Source organism: Mauremys reevesii, linkage group 6 (genome assembly GCF_016161935.1).
Source record: "Mauremys reevesii isolate NIE-2019 linkage group 6, ASM1616193v1, whole genome shotgun sequence".
In the NCBI taxonomy this organism is placed as follows: domain Eukaryota; kingdom Metazoa; phylum Chordata; order Testudines; family Geoemydidae; genus Mauremys; species Mauremys reevesii.
In genome coordinates this window covers 98,324,999-98,340,400 of record NC_052628.1, presented here as the reverse complement: position 1 = coordinate 98,340,400, position 15,402 = coordinate 98,324,999, and the positions used below count along the sequence as shown (strand labels likewise).

The window sequence follows — 15,402 nt, the reverse complement described above, 5'->3', positions numbered from 1 at the left end:
CAGAATGAGTGTATATGAAGTCACTGCCTGGACTTTGCTGTGCAGAATGAAGGATTTAATTTAAACAAACAAAGGGCCTGATTCCATGATGCACTGAATACCCATTAATGTGAATGGGGACTGAAGGTGCTCATCATGTCACAGGCTTAGGTTCAGACAATGTTCAGCCCTTCTGGTTGTGAAGGTAGTTTCTCACTGCTGTCTTGTTGGTTCTTTGTTAAACAAAAACAATATAGCACCAGATATGTGAACACTTTACTCATCTTTAAGTATAATCCTCAAAACAGTTTAGATTACGTAAATGTTTTCACATTTACACCAATTTGTCCAAAACCAAAACACCTATTTCTAGTCATTGTGAGACAAATGCTTCCCTACTGTGGAGAGCCCTGACTCAATGAAACTTGTAATGAGGGGAAGGCAGGATCTGAGGACCTTCTGATGAGGGTCTGCACCCACTACATGATGCAGAGTTTTATGGCACCAGGGTTCCCTGCACTCCAGCATGTGGAGATTAAAAATACTTGAAGGTAAACCATGTGCTGGACTGGTAAATGTGCCTTGATAGCTTCATCAGCCATTCTCCCTCATGGAGTTGGAACACCCCAGATAAAAGAGCTACTGTCTGCTGCTTCTCTGTTTACTTGGAGCAGGGAGGATTCTTTCTCTCTCCAGCCCACATGGTGATCCTGAGCATGCAGCCCAGCCACTTGGACTGTGCTCCTAAAGGCCAAAAGTTCAAAAGACAAGGTTTATTCACCACATTGAGCCCAAATTTTCCATACTGTCCACAGTTGAGGTAATTGCACACCTTTGGGCTGGTTTACCTGTCCCTATTGCTGACAAGCCACATTTGCTAAAATTATTTCTGTTACCAGAATTAAGAGATTTTAAATAAATATTGTTTTTAAACATGGCAGGGTTTACTGCTATTGAATCATGTAATACATTAACTGTGAAGTTCCTTATTCCAGTCATTTTTTTTAAGCTACAATACTTCCTAGTTTAGATGGAACTCTGTTTAAGAAATAAGATATTCTAGCATTTTCAGTGGCTGCTCCCTAATGATTTGCATGTACATAACATCTTTTAACAGAAAAATCTCAAAGCACTTTACGATAGCTGTAAGGAGAAGGTACTAGTAACTGTAGTACTCTGAAATTGTTGCCTCTGCACATTCACACTTGTGGAATAAGCAACTACTCATGCACAAGCTTGGACTCTTCCTAAGAACTGATTGGTCAGAGTCATTAAGCCCTCCTTATCCTCCCCCATGAAACAGAGTTCTCCGGGTACAAAAGTGGGAGTTTTCTTAAAGTAGATTACTCTAGGGTTAACAAAAGCTGTTGTCTCATGTATTGGAGGTTGGTAAACTGATTTGGCAGCCCACTCCACCCTAACAGAATTCAAAGACAACTTCTACTGTTTCAAGTGCATTAGACAGACCAAGTTAAAACCAGTAGAGGACCATCTTGGGTCTACTCCCAGAGTAGTGAATTGGAGTAAATGAAAGTGGATTGCCCAGCAAAGCTTGTAGCTGACTCAGGCTGCTTTAGTGTAGAGCATGAACCATCCCAATTATGGCTTGGCTGTCAGGATTCTAAGGACTCCAGTGGCTTCCTTTTTGCTGAGTAAAAGGGCTTGATTTATTGTGCCCCTTCATGGAACCACAGCCAATACAATCCTGTTCTGAGGACCAGTTTCTGGAAGATCTCCAACCAAGAAGGCCCTGACAATCAAAAGCAAGACCCTTGGTCCCAGAGACCTGAGCTAGCTAAACAGGGCTCCATGCAGAAGAGCTCTCCTTTGACTCAGGCAAGACCTGAGTTTCTGATGCAATCTACAAGCCCTTAATATAAAAGGATCTTCTGGGTTAACTTGCCCCTCTCATTGATGGTGCCATGCCCTTGGCACTGCACCTGGTCAACCCTGAGGAACCAAAGTCTCTTATGCCAGACATAAAACCACTCTGATGAGCAGCCTATGGAAGTGAAATGCCTCTTAGCATAGACTGGGCCAGACCTTCAGCACCAAAACATTACAAAGGGACAAACTCTGACAAACCCAGGACAAAGTCACTTACACCCGGGAGAAAGCCTTCATGGTGTGTGTTCTTTGGAACAGACAGTGCCAGACTTTCAGCACTGGACTCATTTGACTAGAGAGTCTGCAACACGGAGATACTATTTCCTTTGGTTTGTTTTAAAAGGAAAAAATGAAAAACTAACCAATTAATGGGCAGCGTGATGGAGAATACACACCCCTCACCAGCCAGGAAAGGGTTAACAAGCTGCTGTGGGCTCAGCCAGCCCCAATCCATTATACCTGCATTGGGGTCAGGCTGGGAGACGGGGGCCCAAAAGGGGGAGAGCCTACTTCAGTTGGGTGCTGCCTGAGAGGGAGAGCACATCTCCAGCTCTCACTCTGTGAGAGAAGCCTAGCTAGGGTTAGGAATGAACTGCAGCCTGCCACAACCTCCCTGAGGGGAGGAAATCCTGAGCTGTGACCATTGCTCTGACTTGCTACCAGTCACTTGCCTATTGTTGCTGAGCCAGACTGCCCTCCCGAAGAGAGTGACAACCAAATAAAATCCTTTGTCTTCTACACTTGACTGGGGATGCAGCAGCCGGTAGTTGTAAGTCCAGGAGTGAAAATGGTCACAGGTGGGCGGAAAAAAAACAACAATGAAGAAGTTGCAGGGATACCAAGTGAGCCTTGAGCTCACAGCATCGTCAACAGTCACAAGAACCCAGTGGCTGTTGGGGGCCACTCCCCCATTTATACTCCCAGAACCCTAGGTGAAGTGGGAGGGTAAATGGCCCCAACAGACACTGCTTTCTAGAAGATTCTGAGCTGAAGGCAGGCTTGTCCCATTATGCAGAGCAGTATCAGGGGGTAGCCGTTTTAATCTGTATCCACAAAAACAAGGAGTCCGGTGGCACCTTAAAGACTAACAGATTTATTTGAGCATGTGGAGCAGTGGTTCTCAACCAGGCATACTCGTCTAGTCCAGAGTCTTGTCTCTAACAGTGGTCAGTAAGACCCCTCTTTTACAGCACAGAGCCATGCTTGCTGGCAGAGATAGTGGTGCTTCCCCATCCCCTCCTATGATCTCAGTTTTTTAACTGCCCCAGAATTTGATTCCCCCAGAGATCAGATGTTCAAACCCTCCAAATCAACCATGGCCAGTACTGGATGTTCCAGTGGAACCTATAAGAACCCAGCAGTAGGCAGATATGGGATAATCTGCCAACATCAGATTTTATCCTGACCTCTAAGAGAGATTGGTTTACTCCTTGAAAGTTTAATATCCCTTCCAAAATGTTTGTTATATAGGAACAGATCCTTCTGTAAACTTTTGAACCCTACAGAAATTAATGTCAGGGTTGTTTTATTTTGTGAAAATTTTATAAAAATAACTTTTTTTAGTATGTTTTACCTAACGAGGGTCCTGAACCAAAAACCTAGTTCCAAACAATCCGGACTTTGGGAAAGTTTGCATCTAGCTCTGCGCATTGTGGTCAGCTCATATCTCTATAATGGACCAATGCAAAACTGTTAATCCAAATGCTCCCACATTTTGGATCTGGATCCAAATTTAATGGTCAGGCAGAGACTTATCTTTAGATTAGGGCTGGGCTAAATTCTATTCTTGGTAACACCTGTCAAATCCATCAAATCAGTGGGCTTGCAATTGCAAGAGTGTAACAACAGAATTTAGCCCTGTACCTGTACTAAAAACACAAGGCACACCACTGGGGCAAGAGGAAGCACGTGACATGCCGTGTGCTCTGGGCTAGACCAGCTCCTGGTTTTGCTTCCAGCAGCAGCTCAGAAACACAGCCGTGTGCGCTGTCTCTTTGGGGTGGATCAGAGGGTGAGGGCAGCGGCTTCATGGGTGCAAGTGCGCATGTCGGGATCTCTGGCCGGGCTGCCTCGCGCCCAAGGAGCACAATCTCACGCTACAATCTCTCCTTTGCCTTGCAGCAGGGGGGAGGGAACTGACGTTGCTGCGTTACGCTGCGGTGGCACGTGGTCGGGGAACGTAGCTGCAGCTTGCGGGGCGGGAGGCTAAGTCAGGTAAGCGGCGCAGTGGGGTTTCCAGAATGCGGGGGCAACGGCTGCCTGCTCTCTGCCCCTTTGGGGCGTCCGTTGGAGCGCCAGCGGCTGCGGCGTTCCCGCGTAGGCTGGGAGGCTGCCAGGCTGCGATGGGCGGGGCGGGGCGCCTGAAACTGACAAATCGCTCCGCTTTTGTGCCGTGATGCGGGGTGGATCTGGTGCGTCCCCCAGGGTCTGCCCTGGAAAGAGCGCCCCGGAGCCGTAGAAATGGGTGCAGAAGTGCTGGGTGTCGGGGGTATCGGGGTAGCTACTCCCCGGCGGGTCTGACCGCGAGGGGCTGGGGAAAGACAGGTCCCCCTCCCCGCGCTTGTGGGGGCGCCTTTCAAAACATCGAGGTGCAACTGCAGCAGGGCTGTTTTTCTCCTGTTAGGGTTGTGTGTGTATATGCGGGTCTAAAAGCCTCTCGGGATGCGGTCGCAGGATAGATTTTGCTGCGTGTCATCTTCCTCCTTCAGGTGGCCGCATCCTTAGACAAGCAAGGGTGTTGCCTCCAAGTGAGTGCCCTCGCCTGAAAAGTTGCCTTGAGGCCTCAAGTCCTGTTGATTTCAGTGGGAGTTGAGAGTGAGCACCCCATCTCACAGGCCTGGGTTGCAAATCCTGCCTTTGCAAACTGTCTGTAATAGGAATAATGCACATTCAGCCTAGCAAGTAGAAAGTCTTACTACTTCCAGTTACTCTAGAGTTCCCAGCTCCGACTGAAGCTATTCCGGGAGATTTTTTTCCCCAACACAACATAATGTCATTTTCTTTAAATAGCCTATTAAAATGTCCTGGATTGCTTTCAGTAGTCACTGGGAGATGGATACCAATTCCGGGAGACTCCAGGCCAAATCTGGAAGGTTGGCAACCCTACCTGTTCTGCGAGCCCTTTCTGATGCTGTACTCCTTCTCCCTTCCCATCCCGCTTTTCAGGGCAGACTGTCAAAGTCAGGACTATTGTCAATCTAATAGCTGCTGTGGGAAACACAGTGAACCATTAAAAGCATTCTACAAATTTAGAAATAAATCTGACCATTCACAATGTCTTCTGTCTTTTCCTCTCTCTCAGTTTTATATTGCTGTGGACATAGGACCTCTTTGTTTTTTGAAAAATTCACTTGCTCCTGTTACTTATTCTCCATCCTACTCTTGTATTTGTGGTATAGTCATTTCCATAGCAATTCTGACATGTGCAGATTGTGGCTGGAGTGAGGAATGGGTGGCAGGAGCACGTAAACTTCTAACCTCTGTATTCTAAGGGTCTGTCTACACTGCCCAAGTTACAGCATGGCCACGCTGTGATGTGGGCAGTGTAAACACGCTTTATCGCCAGGAGAGAGCTCTTCTGGTGATTAAAAAACACCACCACTCCAAATGAGGGGTGGTAACTTTATCGGTCCCGGTGATAAAGCACTGTCTATACTGGCGCTTTTCAGTGCTAAAACTGTTGTCACTCGGGGGGTGTTTTTGAATGACAAAAGTTTTAGCGCTGAAACTGGCAGTGTAGACACAGCCTAAAAAAATCAACCTGCTGTGGATAAATGGCTCTCAGCTATGAGTCCCATTCAGCTGGAGTTGAAAATGGCTTAACTGAAGTGTAGACAGGACAAAAAATATGTTCAGCACTGTGTGTGCAATAAACCATGATTGAGACTTGGAGCTGGATCCTCCACTGTGATCTGGTTGCTTTGTGTTGCTCTGCTGATAAACCAGTTTAAACCAACTACCTGGGGATTTTCCTAGTGTAAGGAGAATTCCCCCACTGGCATAGAGCTAGCATAGTGTCTCTACACTCCTCACACCCACAGGCCCTTTAGCATAGGGAGTGTTCATACTGAAGAGGGATGTGGCTGGAACACTCTTGCATTGTTGGGGGAATCCCCACTTGCTAATTTTTTTTTAAAGCCATAAACAGAAGGGCACAATTTTGTACAGCCCTTGGCTACCCTTCGGATTGGGGATCAGTAAGAATGCTCTAAAGCCACCTTTGCGCTCCCCTCCCCCACCAGCTGGCCAAGTGCTTCCTCAGCATGTCTAAGGGTGGGATTTTTGGAGTGTGATAGTGTGACTGACTCTAGTTCAGCTGTAGGGTGACCAGACAGCAAGTATGAAAAATCGGGACAGGGGATGGGGAGTCAATAGGAGCTTCTATAAGAAAAAGACCCCAAAATTGGGACTGTCCCTATAAAATCGGGACATCTGGTCACCCTATTCAGCTGTGGCCCTATACCGGGGTAATCAATTATTGTTTGTCAAGGTACAGTCAAGGTCCAAACTCCAGAGAAAATAATACAGAAATAACAACAACAATAATAATAATAAGTAAAAAAATAAAAATAAAAAAAAATAAAGATTTCATGGTCCATTCAAAAGCATCTGGCAGTCTGGATTGGGCCCATAGTCTGCTTAATGACTACTCCTCCCCTATACTGTTAATGGCTAATGGAATGCTGCTTTAGCTCAACAAAGCATGACTCACTTTTTAACAGTGTGTAAAATGATTTTATTCTGCCTATATTGGTAATTAAAGAGGTGTTGTCAATTTACTTTCTTGAAAAAGTGAACCTATTCTTGTTATAAGTATAACCGCAAAGGGTTAGAAAAGATACATTTATCTAATTTTTCTATTATGTTTATTTTGTGCATTTGATAGTATATAGTGTATACAGTCATTTCTCCTGGTTCTTCAATTTTGTATATGTGTGTTTTGGGGGAGTGGGATGTAGTCTTACAGGAAGGGAAGATACAATCACATTTTCCCATTTTTGAAATGTTTTTCTAGGATAGCAAATAGGCTGGAAGAACTCAGGTGCCTATGTAGTATCCAAAACTACTTTAAACTCATTTATTTTTAGATTGACTGACTACTTTTCAAGTTGATGTTTTTGCCACTGACTCAATGGAACAAATCATTGTAATTATTGTAGACTAGACCTATAACAACTTTGGAAGTCAAATTGGACTTCTTGTTGCTAAGAAATGCAGGACTGAACAAAGACCTTGATTCTGATTTCATTCAATTGCTCCCTGTAAGTAGAAAGCAGTATGAGGAGAAGTATGGGAACTACTATCAGAATGATCCAAATAGAATGTTTTCTATGATGTCATTTAGTCTTGTTTAACTTACATACTGTGGTGGGTTTTTTATTTATTTTTCTGCAGACTATCACAATACAAATCCTAGGTCTGGAGGGCAGAATCGTCCTTTCTGTTAGAGTTGACCTAGTCTTGGCCATCCCTCACAGTTTTACCAATGTATTGATGTATTATGTATTGGGATACTTCTCATGCAAGTTGGCTTCATTAGGAAAAACAAACAGGAGTCTTTCCTATAGCTTGTGTTCTTTATTTATTCTTTGCTCTTGTGGGGTTTTTTTTACTCCTGCTCTCTAGCTGCTTGATGTGTGTAAAGTGCCTCTTCACCAGTCATATTAGGAGAAATCTTATTGTCCAGTAGCTGAGGACAAACAAAAACCCAGCCAGGGCAATTGAAATTTAATTACTTACTGCTAACAAGGCAGGGTGCTGACCTACACTTAGGAGGCTTGGGGGTGTATTGACTCATAGACAAACAATTTTGGGTCTAAACTGCTTTCCCTGCTTTTATTTAGTAAATGAATGTCAATTATGCAAAATTACCTAGTATTATAATAGTATTGGGAAGGGGAATAATTGTTTTCCTGTGGAAAATATGATGGCATTTTTGCTTCTATTTTCTGGAGGAAAAGCATGGGGGGAAATAACTTCCAGCTCAGTCTGATGTTTTATTGGGGCTTAGGTGGATTTGTTTTAAGGGACTACTGCTCTATTAACTTTGGCTTTTTATAAAATATTACCTATGCAGGAGTTCAGCATCTGATGTGGTGGGATAGTAAATTACATAGCATTCACGGTATTTTAAAGATTGAAACAACTTGATTATTTCTTACTCGTTTGAGGCCAAATGCTGCCCCAGTGCACAGTCTGAGAACCTGGAATGTGTGTTAGAGCAGTGTTTCATAGTGGTTTGCTAAGTACTTGTTCGTTCATAGAAACCTGACGGCTCACATGGTGCTGGCTCTTTTCCTTGTTTCCACATTAGAAGACAGCTAAAGTATGTTAAATAATTTCTAATACACCTCTGCCCTGATATAACACTGTCCTTGGGAGCCAAAAAATCTTACCGTGTTATAGGTGAAACCGCGTTTATCGAACTTGCTTTGATCCGCAGAAGTGTGCAGCCGCCCCTCCCGGAGCACTGCTTTACTGCGTTATATCCGAATTCGTGTTATATTGGGTTGTGTTATATCGGGGTAGAGGTGTATTACTTGTCCATATAAGCAATTGCTGTAGTTGCCATGTGGATGTTACATTATTGGGAAGGGGGGAGGAAGTGGCCCGTATGCTCCTAAAGGGGAGGGGAGTTAGTCTCTGGGTCAATCTTTCTGTGAAATAAGGTGGACACTATGAAAAGGCTGATGAACCCCTGTGCTAAAGTGATGTGTGAGTGGGAGGAAATCCTTTCCTTAGGCCAGGGGTCGGCAACCTTTCAGAAATGGTGTGCCAAGTCTTCATTTGTTCATTCTAATTTAAGGTTTCGCGTGCCAGTAATAAATGTTAACGTTTTTAGAAGGTCTCTTTCTGTAAGTCTATAATATATAACTAAACTATTGTTGTATGTAAAGTAAATAAGGTTTTTAAAATGTTTAAGAAGCTTAATTTAAAATTAAATTAAAATGCAGAGCCCCCTGGGCCAGTGGCCAGGACCCAGGCAGTGTGAGTGCCACTGAAAATCAGCTCGCGTGCCGCCTTCAGCACGCGTGCCATAGGTTGCCTACCCCTGCCCTAGGCCATGCAGTGGCAGTGCAGCTGTTCTGTAGCTTAAGAACTTGTCATCACCCCGTGGCTGCAATATGCCATCTTGGCTAGCAGGTGAGAATGGAAAATAACTTCTGATGCACATAGTTGCTGCTTAACCACAAAGTACCTCGGGGTTCCCAGTTGGAATGAGGGACAACATTGACTTTGGCATCATAGAGTAAGGCAGTGTTTGGTACAGTACAGTGTATTTTAGTGGCTGTGTTTTTTAAAATTATGTCAACAAGTGACTTTGAATTAAGTATTAAACTAAGGTTGTTTTGTAAACTGAAGTAAAAACAAACACTTGTTTTGACTTCTTTCTGTTTGGCTCAGTTTTGACTCAACAGCTTCAATTTTCATAAAGTAAATGCAATTGGATAAGAAAATGAACTAAGAGAAAAATACTTGAACTCAGCCTTGTGAATGGAGCACGATTTCTTTTTCTCTTTTTTGCACACTAAGGGAAGGGGCTTACTAGGACACTGTATGTATTTTCATGCTCATTGGCCCCTTGAGGTCAATGGTGTAGTTTGAATGATTACAGTATCAGTAGATTACTTATTTTTAAGCAAAAAGCGCATAATAACGTTAGTGATCTATACACAGATCTATGTGTGGGTATTGTATACATTCCATGCCCAGGCATTGCATGAGGGGATGACTGAGGTCAATTGAGAGAGAATTTGCTGGCTCCACTTGCTGCGGTCTGTTATTTATAAATTGTGGCAGAGATTTTCTGCAGTATAAGGTCACCTGCCTTTAGCAGTTAAACTGGTAGAAGCTATGCTTCTGTTCCTAGACTTTGTCTTCACTCTCCTCATAGCATAGGTCCCAGAGAGGTCCATCAAATGATTGTCACAGTGTTTCCACCGTATGTGGCAATACCTATACATGGGAAGCCCAGAAATGGAATAAATTAACATATTTAAAGTCAGGATGTGAATGTGTTGGCTGCATGATTGGAGGTTTGCCTGCATAAGGCTGTGCTTACGCTCGCCTTTTAATGAGCCTTAACTTCAGTGAATATTGTCTGAAACCTCTTCCACTCAACCTCCCCATGAGAGTAAAAGTTTAATAGAATGCCAATAATGCTGTTTATAATAAGTTTTTAAACCAGTTTTTGTTGCATGTTAGGCCTGTAAATGTAAATAAATGCTCCAGTCAACTTAGTGTTCTGGGGATTAATGGTCTTTGTTCTGATGCACTTTGCAGTGGAGGCTGCCTTTCAGCTGTAGGGAGTTGATTGCTGTATTTGTGCAACACAAGGTATCATTGAAATGTAAGATATTATTATACTGTAATCTGGGTGCAGTTGCAGCAAAGTTTCTTTGATCTAGTGCAGTGGAGGGCAAACTGCGGCCTGTCAAGGTAATCCGCAGCTTCCATTGGCCGGGAATGGCAAACCGTGGCCCCTGGGAGCTGCGGGCGGCCGTGCCAATGTAAACAAACTGTCTCACTGCCCGCCAGGGGATTATCCTGACGGGCTGCAGGTTGCCCACCACTGATCTGGTGTCTTGCTAGAACAAAGTTCAAAACTGAATTAATAGATGTATCTGTCCATAACTGGAAAGAACGTTGCTTTCTACTTCATTCTAGTGTGATGTGCAATTTTCCCCTTGCATCATTATTTGTATTCTGATAGTGCCCAGAATGTGCAAAGCACTGTTTACAGACACACTCGAATAAGGAATCTCAGTCCTAATGAGCTTACATTCAGGTCTAAGTCCTTGATTCTGAAAAGCACTTAAGTGCATGCTTATAGTTCACCTTTACTGCTGTAAAAGTTAATGCAGAGTGCATAAGGGGGAAATATTGCTTCCTTTGTTCTCATGACTCCCATTGAAGATGATGGTTGAGCAATTTGACCTAAAATGTATAAATACTTGGCTAGTTCACATGTTGTACATTGAATGTCACTGATCGAGTCATAAAATACTTAACTACAGCAGAAGACATACTACATTGGAGAGCTATTGTAGATAAGGCAATAATTGCTTACGTCAAATAATAGACTTCTGGTTTATCTACAAGCTGGGACATCTGATTCTATTTGTGTATAGAAGATTCAGCACTTTTAATGATCCTGTATTGTTACTTCTTTTTAACGTGAATAATAAAAAGTGGCCTGCTGACAAGTTGTAGTCAGAAATGAATCTCTCTGCAAGATAGAGACCGTATCTATTTCCTCTGTTGATCTCCTGTATGAATGAATATCTGCTTTGTGCAATAAAATAAAATTTATTTTTATACAGTAGGGATTTAATACTGGAAACACTGACATGAATAGTCCTTACTCTCACAATAGTCCCATTGAAGTAAATGGAATTACTCTTGTGAGTAAGTTTGTAGAAATGTAACTCAGAAATACCGGGGGACATGACCCTGATTTAGCTAACGGGGGTTTGGGTTAATTGAGGTTGTAACAATTATCCTGTGATTGGTGATTCTGTGATTGATTCTCCTTCTATTGTGAGTTGCACCAAAAGATGTAACAGGCTCTAATGGTGTGCCTTCAGGACCTGATTCTGTTCCAGTCAAGATCAGTAGAGAAATTCTCATAGCTTTCAGTAGAGGCAGGAATGGGCCATCCATGTGTAGTGAAGGACAGATCTGAAGCATGTGCTTATATTTTTTTGTACGAGTGCTTTTGCACATGTAGAACTATTTTTTAAAATTTCAATCCACACTAGATTTTTTTAAAATTTTTTTCCTTTGTTACAAAGGACATATTACTAAACTGGATCCAAACTTATGGCTTGATATTTATACTGTTTGCACTTCAATTTGAATGGTGAGCCAAGGCAAGTCAGATTCTAATTATTTTTAAGTTCAAGTTCTTGCACACTGGCACAATGTTGCTATTGTGTTTGAGAGCTCAACCTGGAAGGGAGACTTGGTCTATTCAAAAAACAAATCAAAATTATTTTTTAAGATATTATAAACAATTTCTTATGCATTTTAAAAACAAAATCTAAATATAAGTCTAAGCTGAGAAATTATTTGAATTGTTTTTTCTTTTTAAATGTAAAAGATGCTGTGAATAAATAGCCTAAAGTTGGAGGACTCAGAAAGCAAATGTTCAAATAGCTGTGAGTAACTATGGTTGCATCTTAGCAATTTGGTTCATTCTGAGCTGTCCCTTTTTGAAATCAACAGTGCATGGATTGATGATCCTGCAGCCAAACTTATTATTTAAAGAAACATTTGACCTTATGTTGTACTGCTGAGGCACTACATCTTGACTGTAGTAAAGTTTTTGATACTGTCTCACATGACCTTTTCATAAAACAAACTCGGGAAATGTAACCTAGATGGTGGGTGCAAAACTGGTTGGAAAACCATTCCCAGAGAGTAGTTACTAGTGGTTCACAGTCATGCTGGAAGGGCATAATGAGTGGGATCCTGCAGGGATCAGTTCTGGGTCCGGTTCTGTTCAATATCTTCATCAGTGATTTAGATAATGGCATAAAAAGTACACTTATAAAGTTTGCGGACGATACCAAGCTGGGAGGGCTTACTAGTGCTTTGGAGGATAGGATTAAAGTTCAAAATGATCTGGACAAACTGGAGAAATGGTCTGAAGTAAATAGGATGAAATTCAATAAGGACAAATGCAAAGTACTCCACGTAGGAAGGAATAATCAGTTGCACACATACAAAATGGAAAATGACTGCCTAGGAAGAAGTACTGCAGAAATGGGGGCTGTGGGAAGCGGCGCGAGCTGAGGGATGTGCTGGCCGCCCTTCCCGCAGCCCCCATTGGCTTGGAGCAGCGAACCACGGCCAGTGGGAGCTGCGATCGGCCGAACCTGCGGACGCGTCAGGTAAACAAACCAGCGTGGCCCGCCGGGGGCTTTCCCTGAACAAGCGGTGGCCCGACTTTGAGAAGCACTGGTCTAGAAAACATGAACTATGAGGGAAGTTTGAAAAAATGTGTTTTGTTTAGTCTGGAGAAGAGAAGACAGAAGCTACGTATACACTAGAATCTTCAAAGCGCTGCTGTGGGAGCTCAGGAGATGCTCAGGCGTGGTGCAGTCCTGACCCTGCGCCCCAGCCGGAGTCGGGATGAGCAGCGTGGTGCGGCCCCCAACCCAGCGCCCTGGCCGGAGCACTGGAGCGGGGCCAAGACGCATGGTGCGGCTCGTGGACCGGCTTAAAATGGCTCACAGGCTGTAGTTTGCCCACCCCGGTCTAGATAATATTTAGTCCTGCCATGAGTGCAAGGAACTGGATTAGTTGATTTTTACAAAATCATAGGACTGGAAGGGACCTCGAGAGGTCAACTATATATATTTAAAAAGGGGGCAGTAACATTTTCAGTCTATTGGCAGATGTGACTTTGCTACAAGTTATATTTCTGTGTTTGAAAATGAGGCAGGTTGGGACAACAGCCACTTTTTCACAGGATGATTGTTAACATTTGGCACAGATTTAAAAAAAGCTTATGCTGCCTTATGTAATAGTGGCTTTGTCCTCAGATCATTCTTTTTCAAAGATAGCAGCAATGATCTCTTCACAAGTCTCCTTTGACAAGAACTCAACTGTTTTTGGCATCTTTCCTCATGAAAGATGCTAATAAGTTTTAACGACTGTACTGGTGTGGGTGGGGTTTTATCATTCCAGTTCATTCTTTTGACACTAGAATGACAAAACCCCTGGGATGGATTTACATGATAACCAGTCCATAGTAGCTACTTTCTAGGAGGTGAACTCTGATAGAAACTTAGGCTGAAATTTTAGTTGGGTAGCAGGTAATTACTCAAATTAGAATTAGGCCAGGACACTGAGGTTGACAATTCTATATGAATAGGATGTGTCATGGGATCTTGAATGGCCACAGGTGTCCGGCAAGTTTTAAATCTCATTTGAAAAACAAAACCATGCCCTCTTCTGGGATGTTGGCTTAGTACCAAGAAGGAAAAAAGCCGCCAACTGAATCACCAGTACCTCTTCCTGTTGATCTCATATCCCAGTGCTGGGTAGGCCTATCCTTGCTTTAACTGGTGAAATCTGACAGTGATGCTAGGGAACAGTTTGGTGTAACTGTTATCTTCAAAGTATGTAGTGACTGTACTGGGCTGTGTAGACAAGGCCTAATTTTGTTATTTATGTATCTGCAGCTCGGCAGTGACTATAGTGCTGCATTCTTCTGTTGATTTTTCTAGTGTGCCCCTCCTTTCAGTTACTTTCCCTGCTTGGGGTCCTAAGATCACCAATGGGTTTTATTCTTAAATTTTGGAAAAATAATACATTTTTGGCAGTGCAGCTGTAACCCAGTGGTGCCAGTTTCTGTGAACAGGACTACACTGCTCAGGGCTGTTAGTCCAGCGCCTGTCATGACTAATTTTTGTAACTTGACTACCTGAATGGTCCCTTGGTTAAGTCATTAGCCTGGGATTTGAGAGACCTGGGCTCACTTCCCTGATCCACCAGAGACTTATTGTATGACTGTAAGTCACTTAGCCTCTCTCTCTCTCTGCCGCTGTTCCCCATTGGTAAAATGAGGATACAAGATTTCCACCCCTCACAGGGGTATTGTGAAGAAGAATACATTAAAAATTGTAAGGTACAGATACCACAGTAGTCGGAGCCATATAAGTTCCTTCGATAGAAATTCACTTCACCAGCATGGGCCGATTCTGAGAGTTGCTGTGCATCTACACTTCTCATAGTAAGAGTGGTAAGCATTCAGCACTTCTCAGGATCAGTACCTTTGGGGCTTTGCAACATGCAGATGCCTGTGATGATGACACATCAAGGATTAGTCTGCAGGTAACTATATTGTGGTTCATCCAGGGGGTAGGGAACTGGAACATCCTGCCTCAGTTACTCACTCTAGCCATTCATGTGACCTTGGGATACTTACTTAACCTTGTGCTGCTTCTTACCCATGTGTCAAATGAATTCATGGTCCATTGTGGTCAATTTCACGGTCAGAGGCTTTTAAAAAATCACTCTCATGGTTTGAGATATTTACATCTGAAATTTCACAGTGTTATAACCATGAGGATCCTAACCTAAAAGAGGATTGTGCGGGGGCAGGGGAGGGTGTCGCAAAGCTATTGTAGGAGGGTCGTGGTATTACCACTCTTATTTCTGCGCTGCTGCTGATGGAAGCGCTGCCTTCAGAGTTGGGCAACTGGAGAGCAGAAGGCAGTGCAGATGTGAGGGTTTCATGGTGTGGGGGGGTCATTACTTTTGCAGGGGGCAGGGCTGGCCTCATGGGGGAGCAATGGCATGGGTGCCTGAACCTTTGTAGGAGTGGGGGGGGTACCAGTGCCGGAACTGGGGAGGCCAGGGGCTAGGCCCCCCTCTTTTTAACATAGGCAGTTTAGGAGGCAGGGGGCAGCATTTGCCCCTCCGCCAACTGCAAACCTTGGGCAGGTGTGGAGCGGTGCTGACTGGGGCTGCGCTTTGCGGCGGAGGAGCTGATAATGGTGCCCCCCCCCCACAGGGGTGGTATCC

At 43.6% G+C, this 15,402-nt stretch overlaps 2 protein-coding genes across 4 annotated transcripts in view; one reads left to right on the top strand and one right to left on the bottom strand.

Moving 5' to 3' along the window:
- MLLT3 (MLLT3 super elongation complex subunit) overlaps positions 1–2,798 on the bottom strand; it is a 246,147-nt gene extending 243,349 nt beyond the window's left edge. Inside the window, exon 1 of the mRNA XM_039545641.1 lies at positions 2,538–2,798. The gene's annotated coding sequence lies outside the window, so the exon portion shown is untranslated. The remainder of the gene's footprint in view (positions 1–2,537) is intronic.
- Positions 2,799–3,943: 1,145 nt separating this feature from the next.
- FOCAD (focadhesin) overlaps positions 3,944–15,402 on the top strand; it is a 191,039-nt gene continuing 179,580 nt past the window's right edge. For 2 of the 3 annotated variants that reach the window (XM_039544825.1, XM_039544827.1), the window contains exon 1: positions 3,944–4,080. The gene's annotated coding sequence lies outside the window, so the exon portion shown is untranslated. Of the gene's footprint in view, positions 4,081–4,135; positions 4,278–15,402 lie in introns of those variants that run through there. The other variant, XM_039544826.1, reaches the window with a different exon arrangement.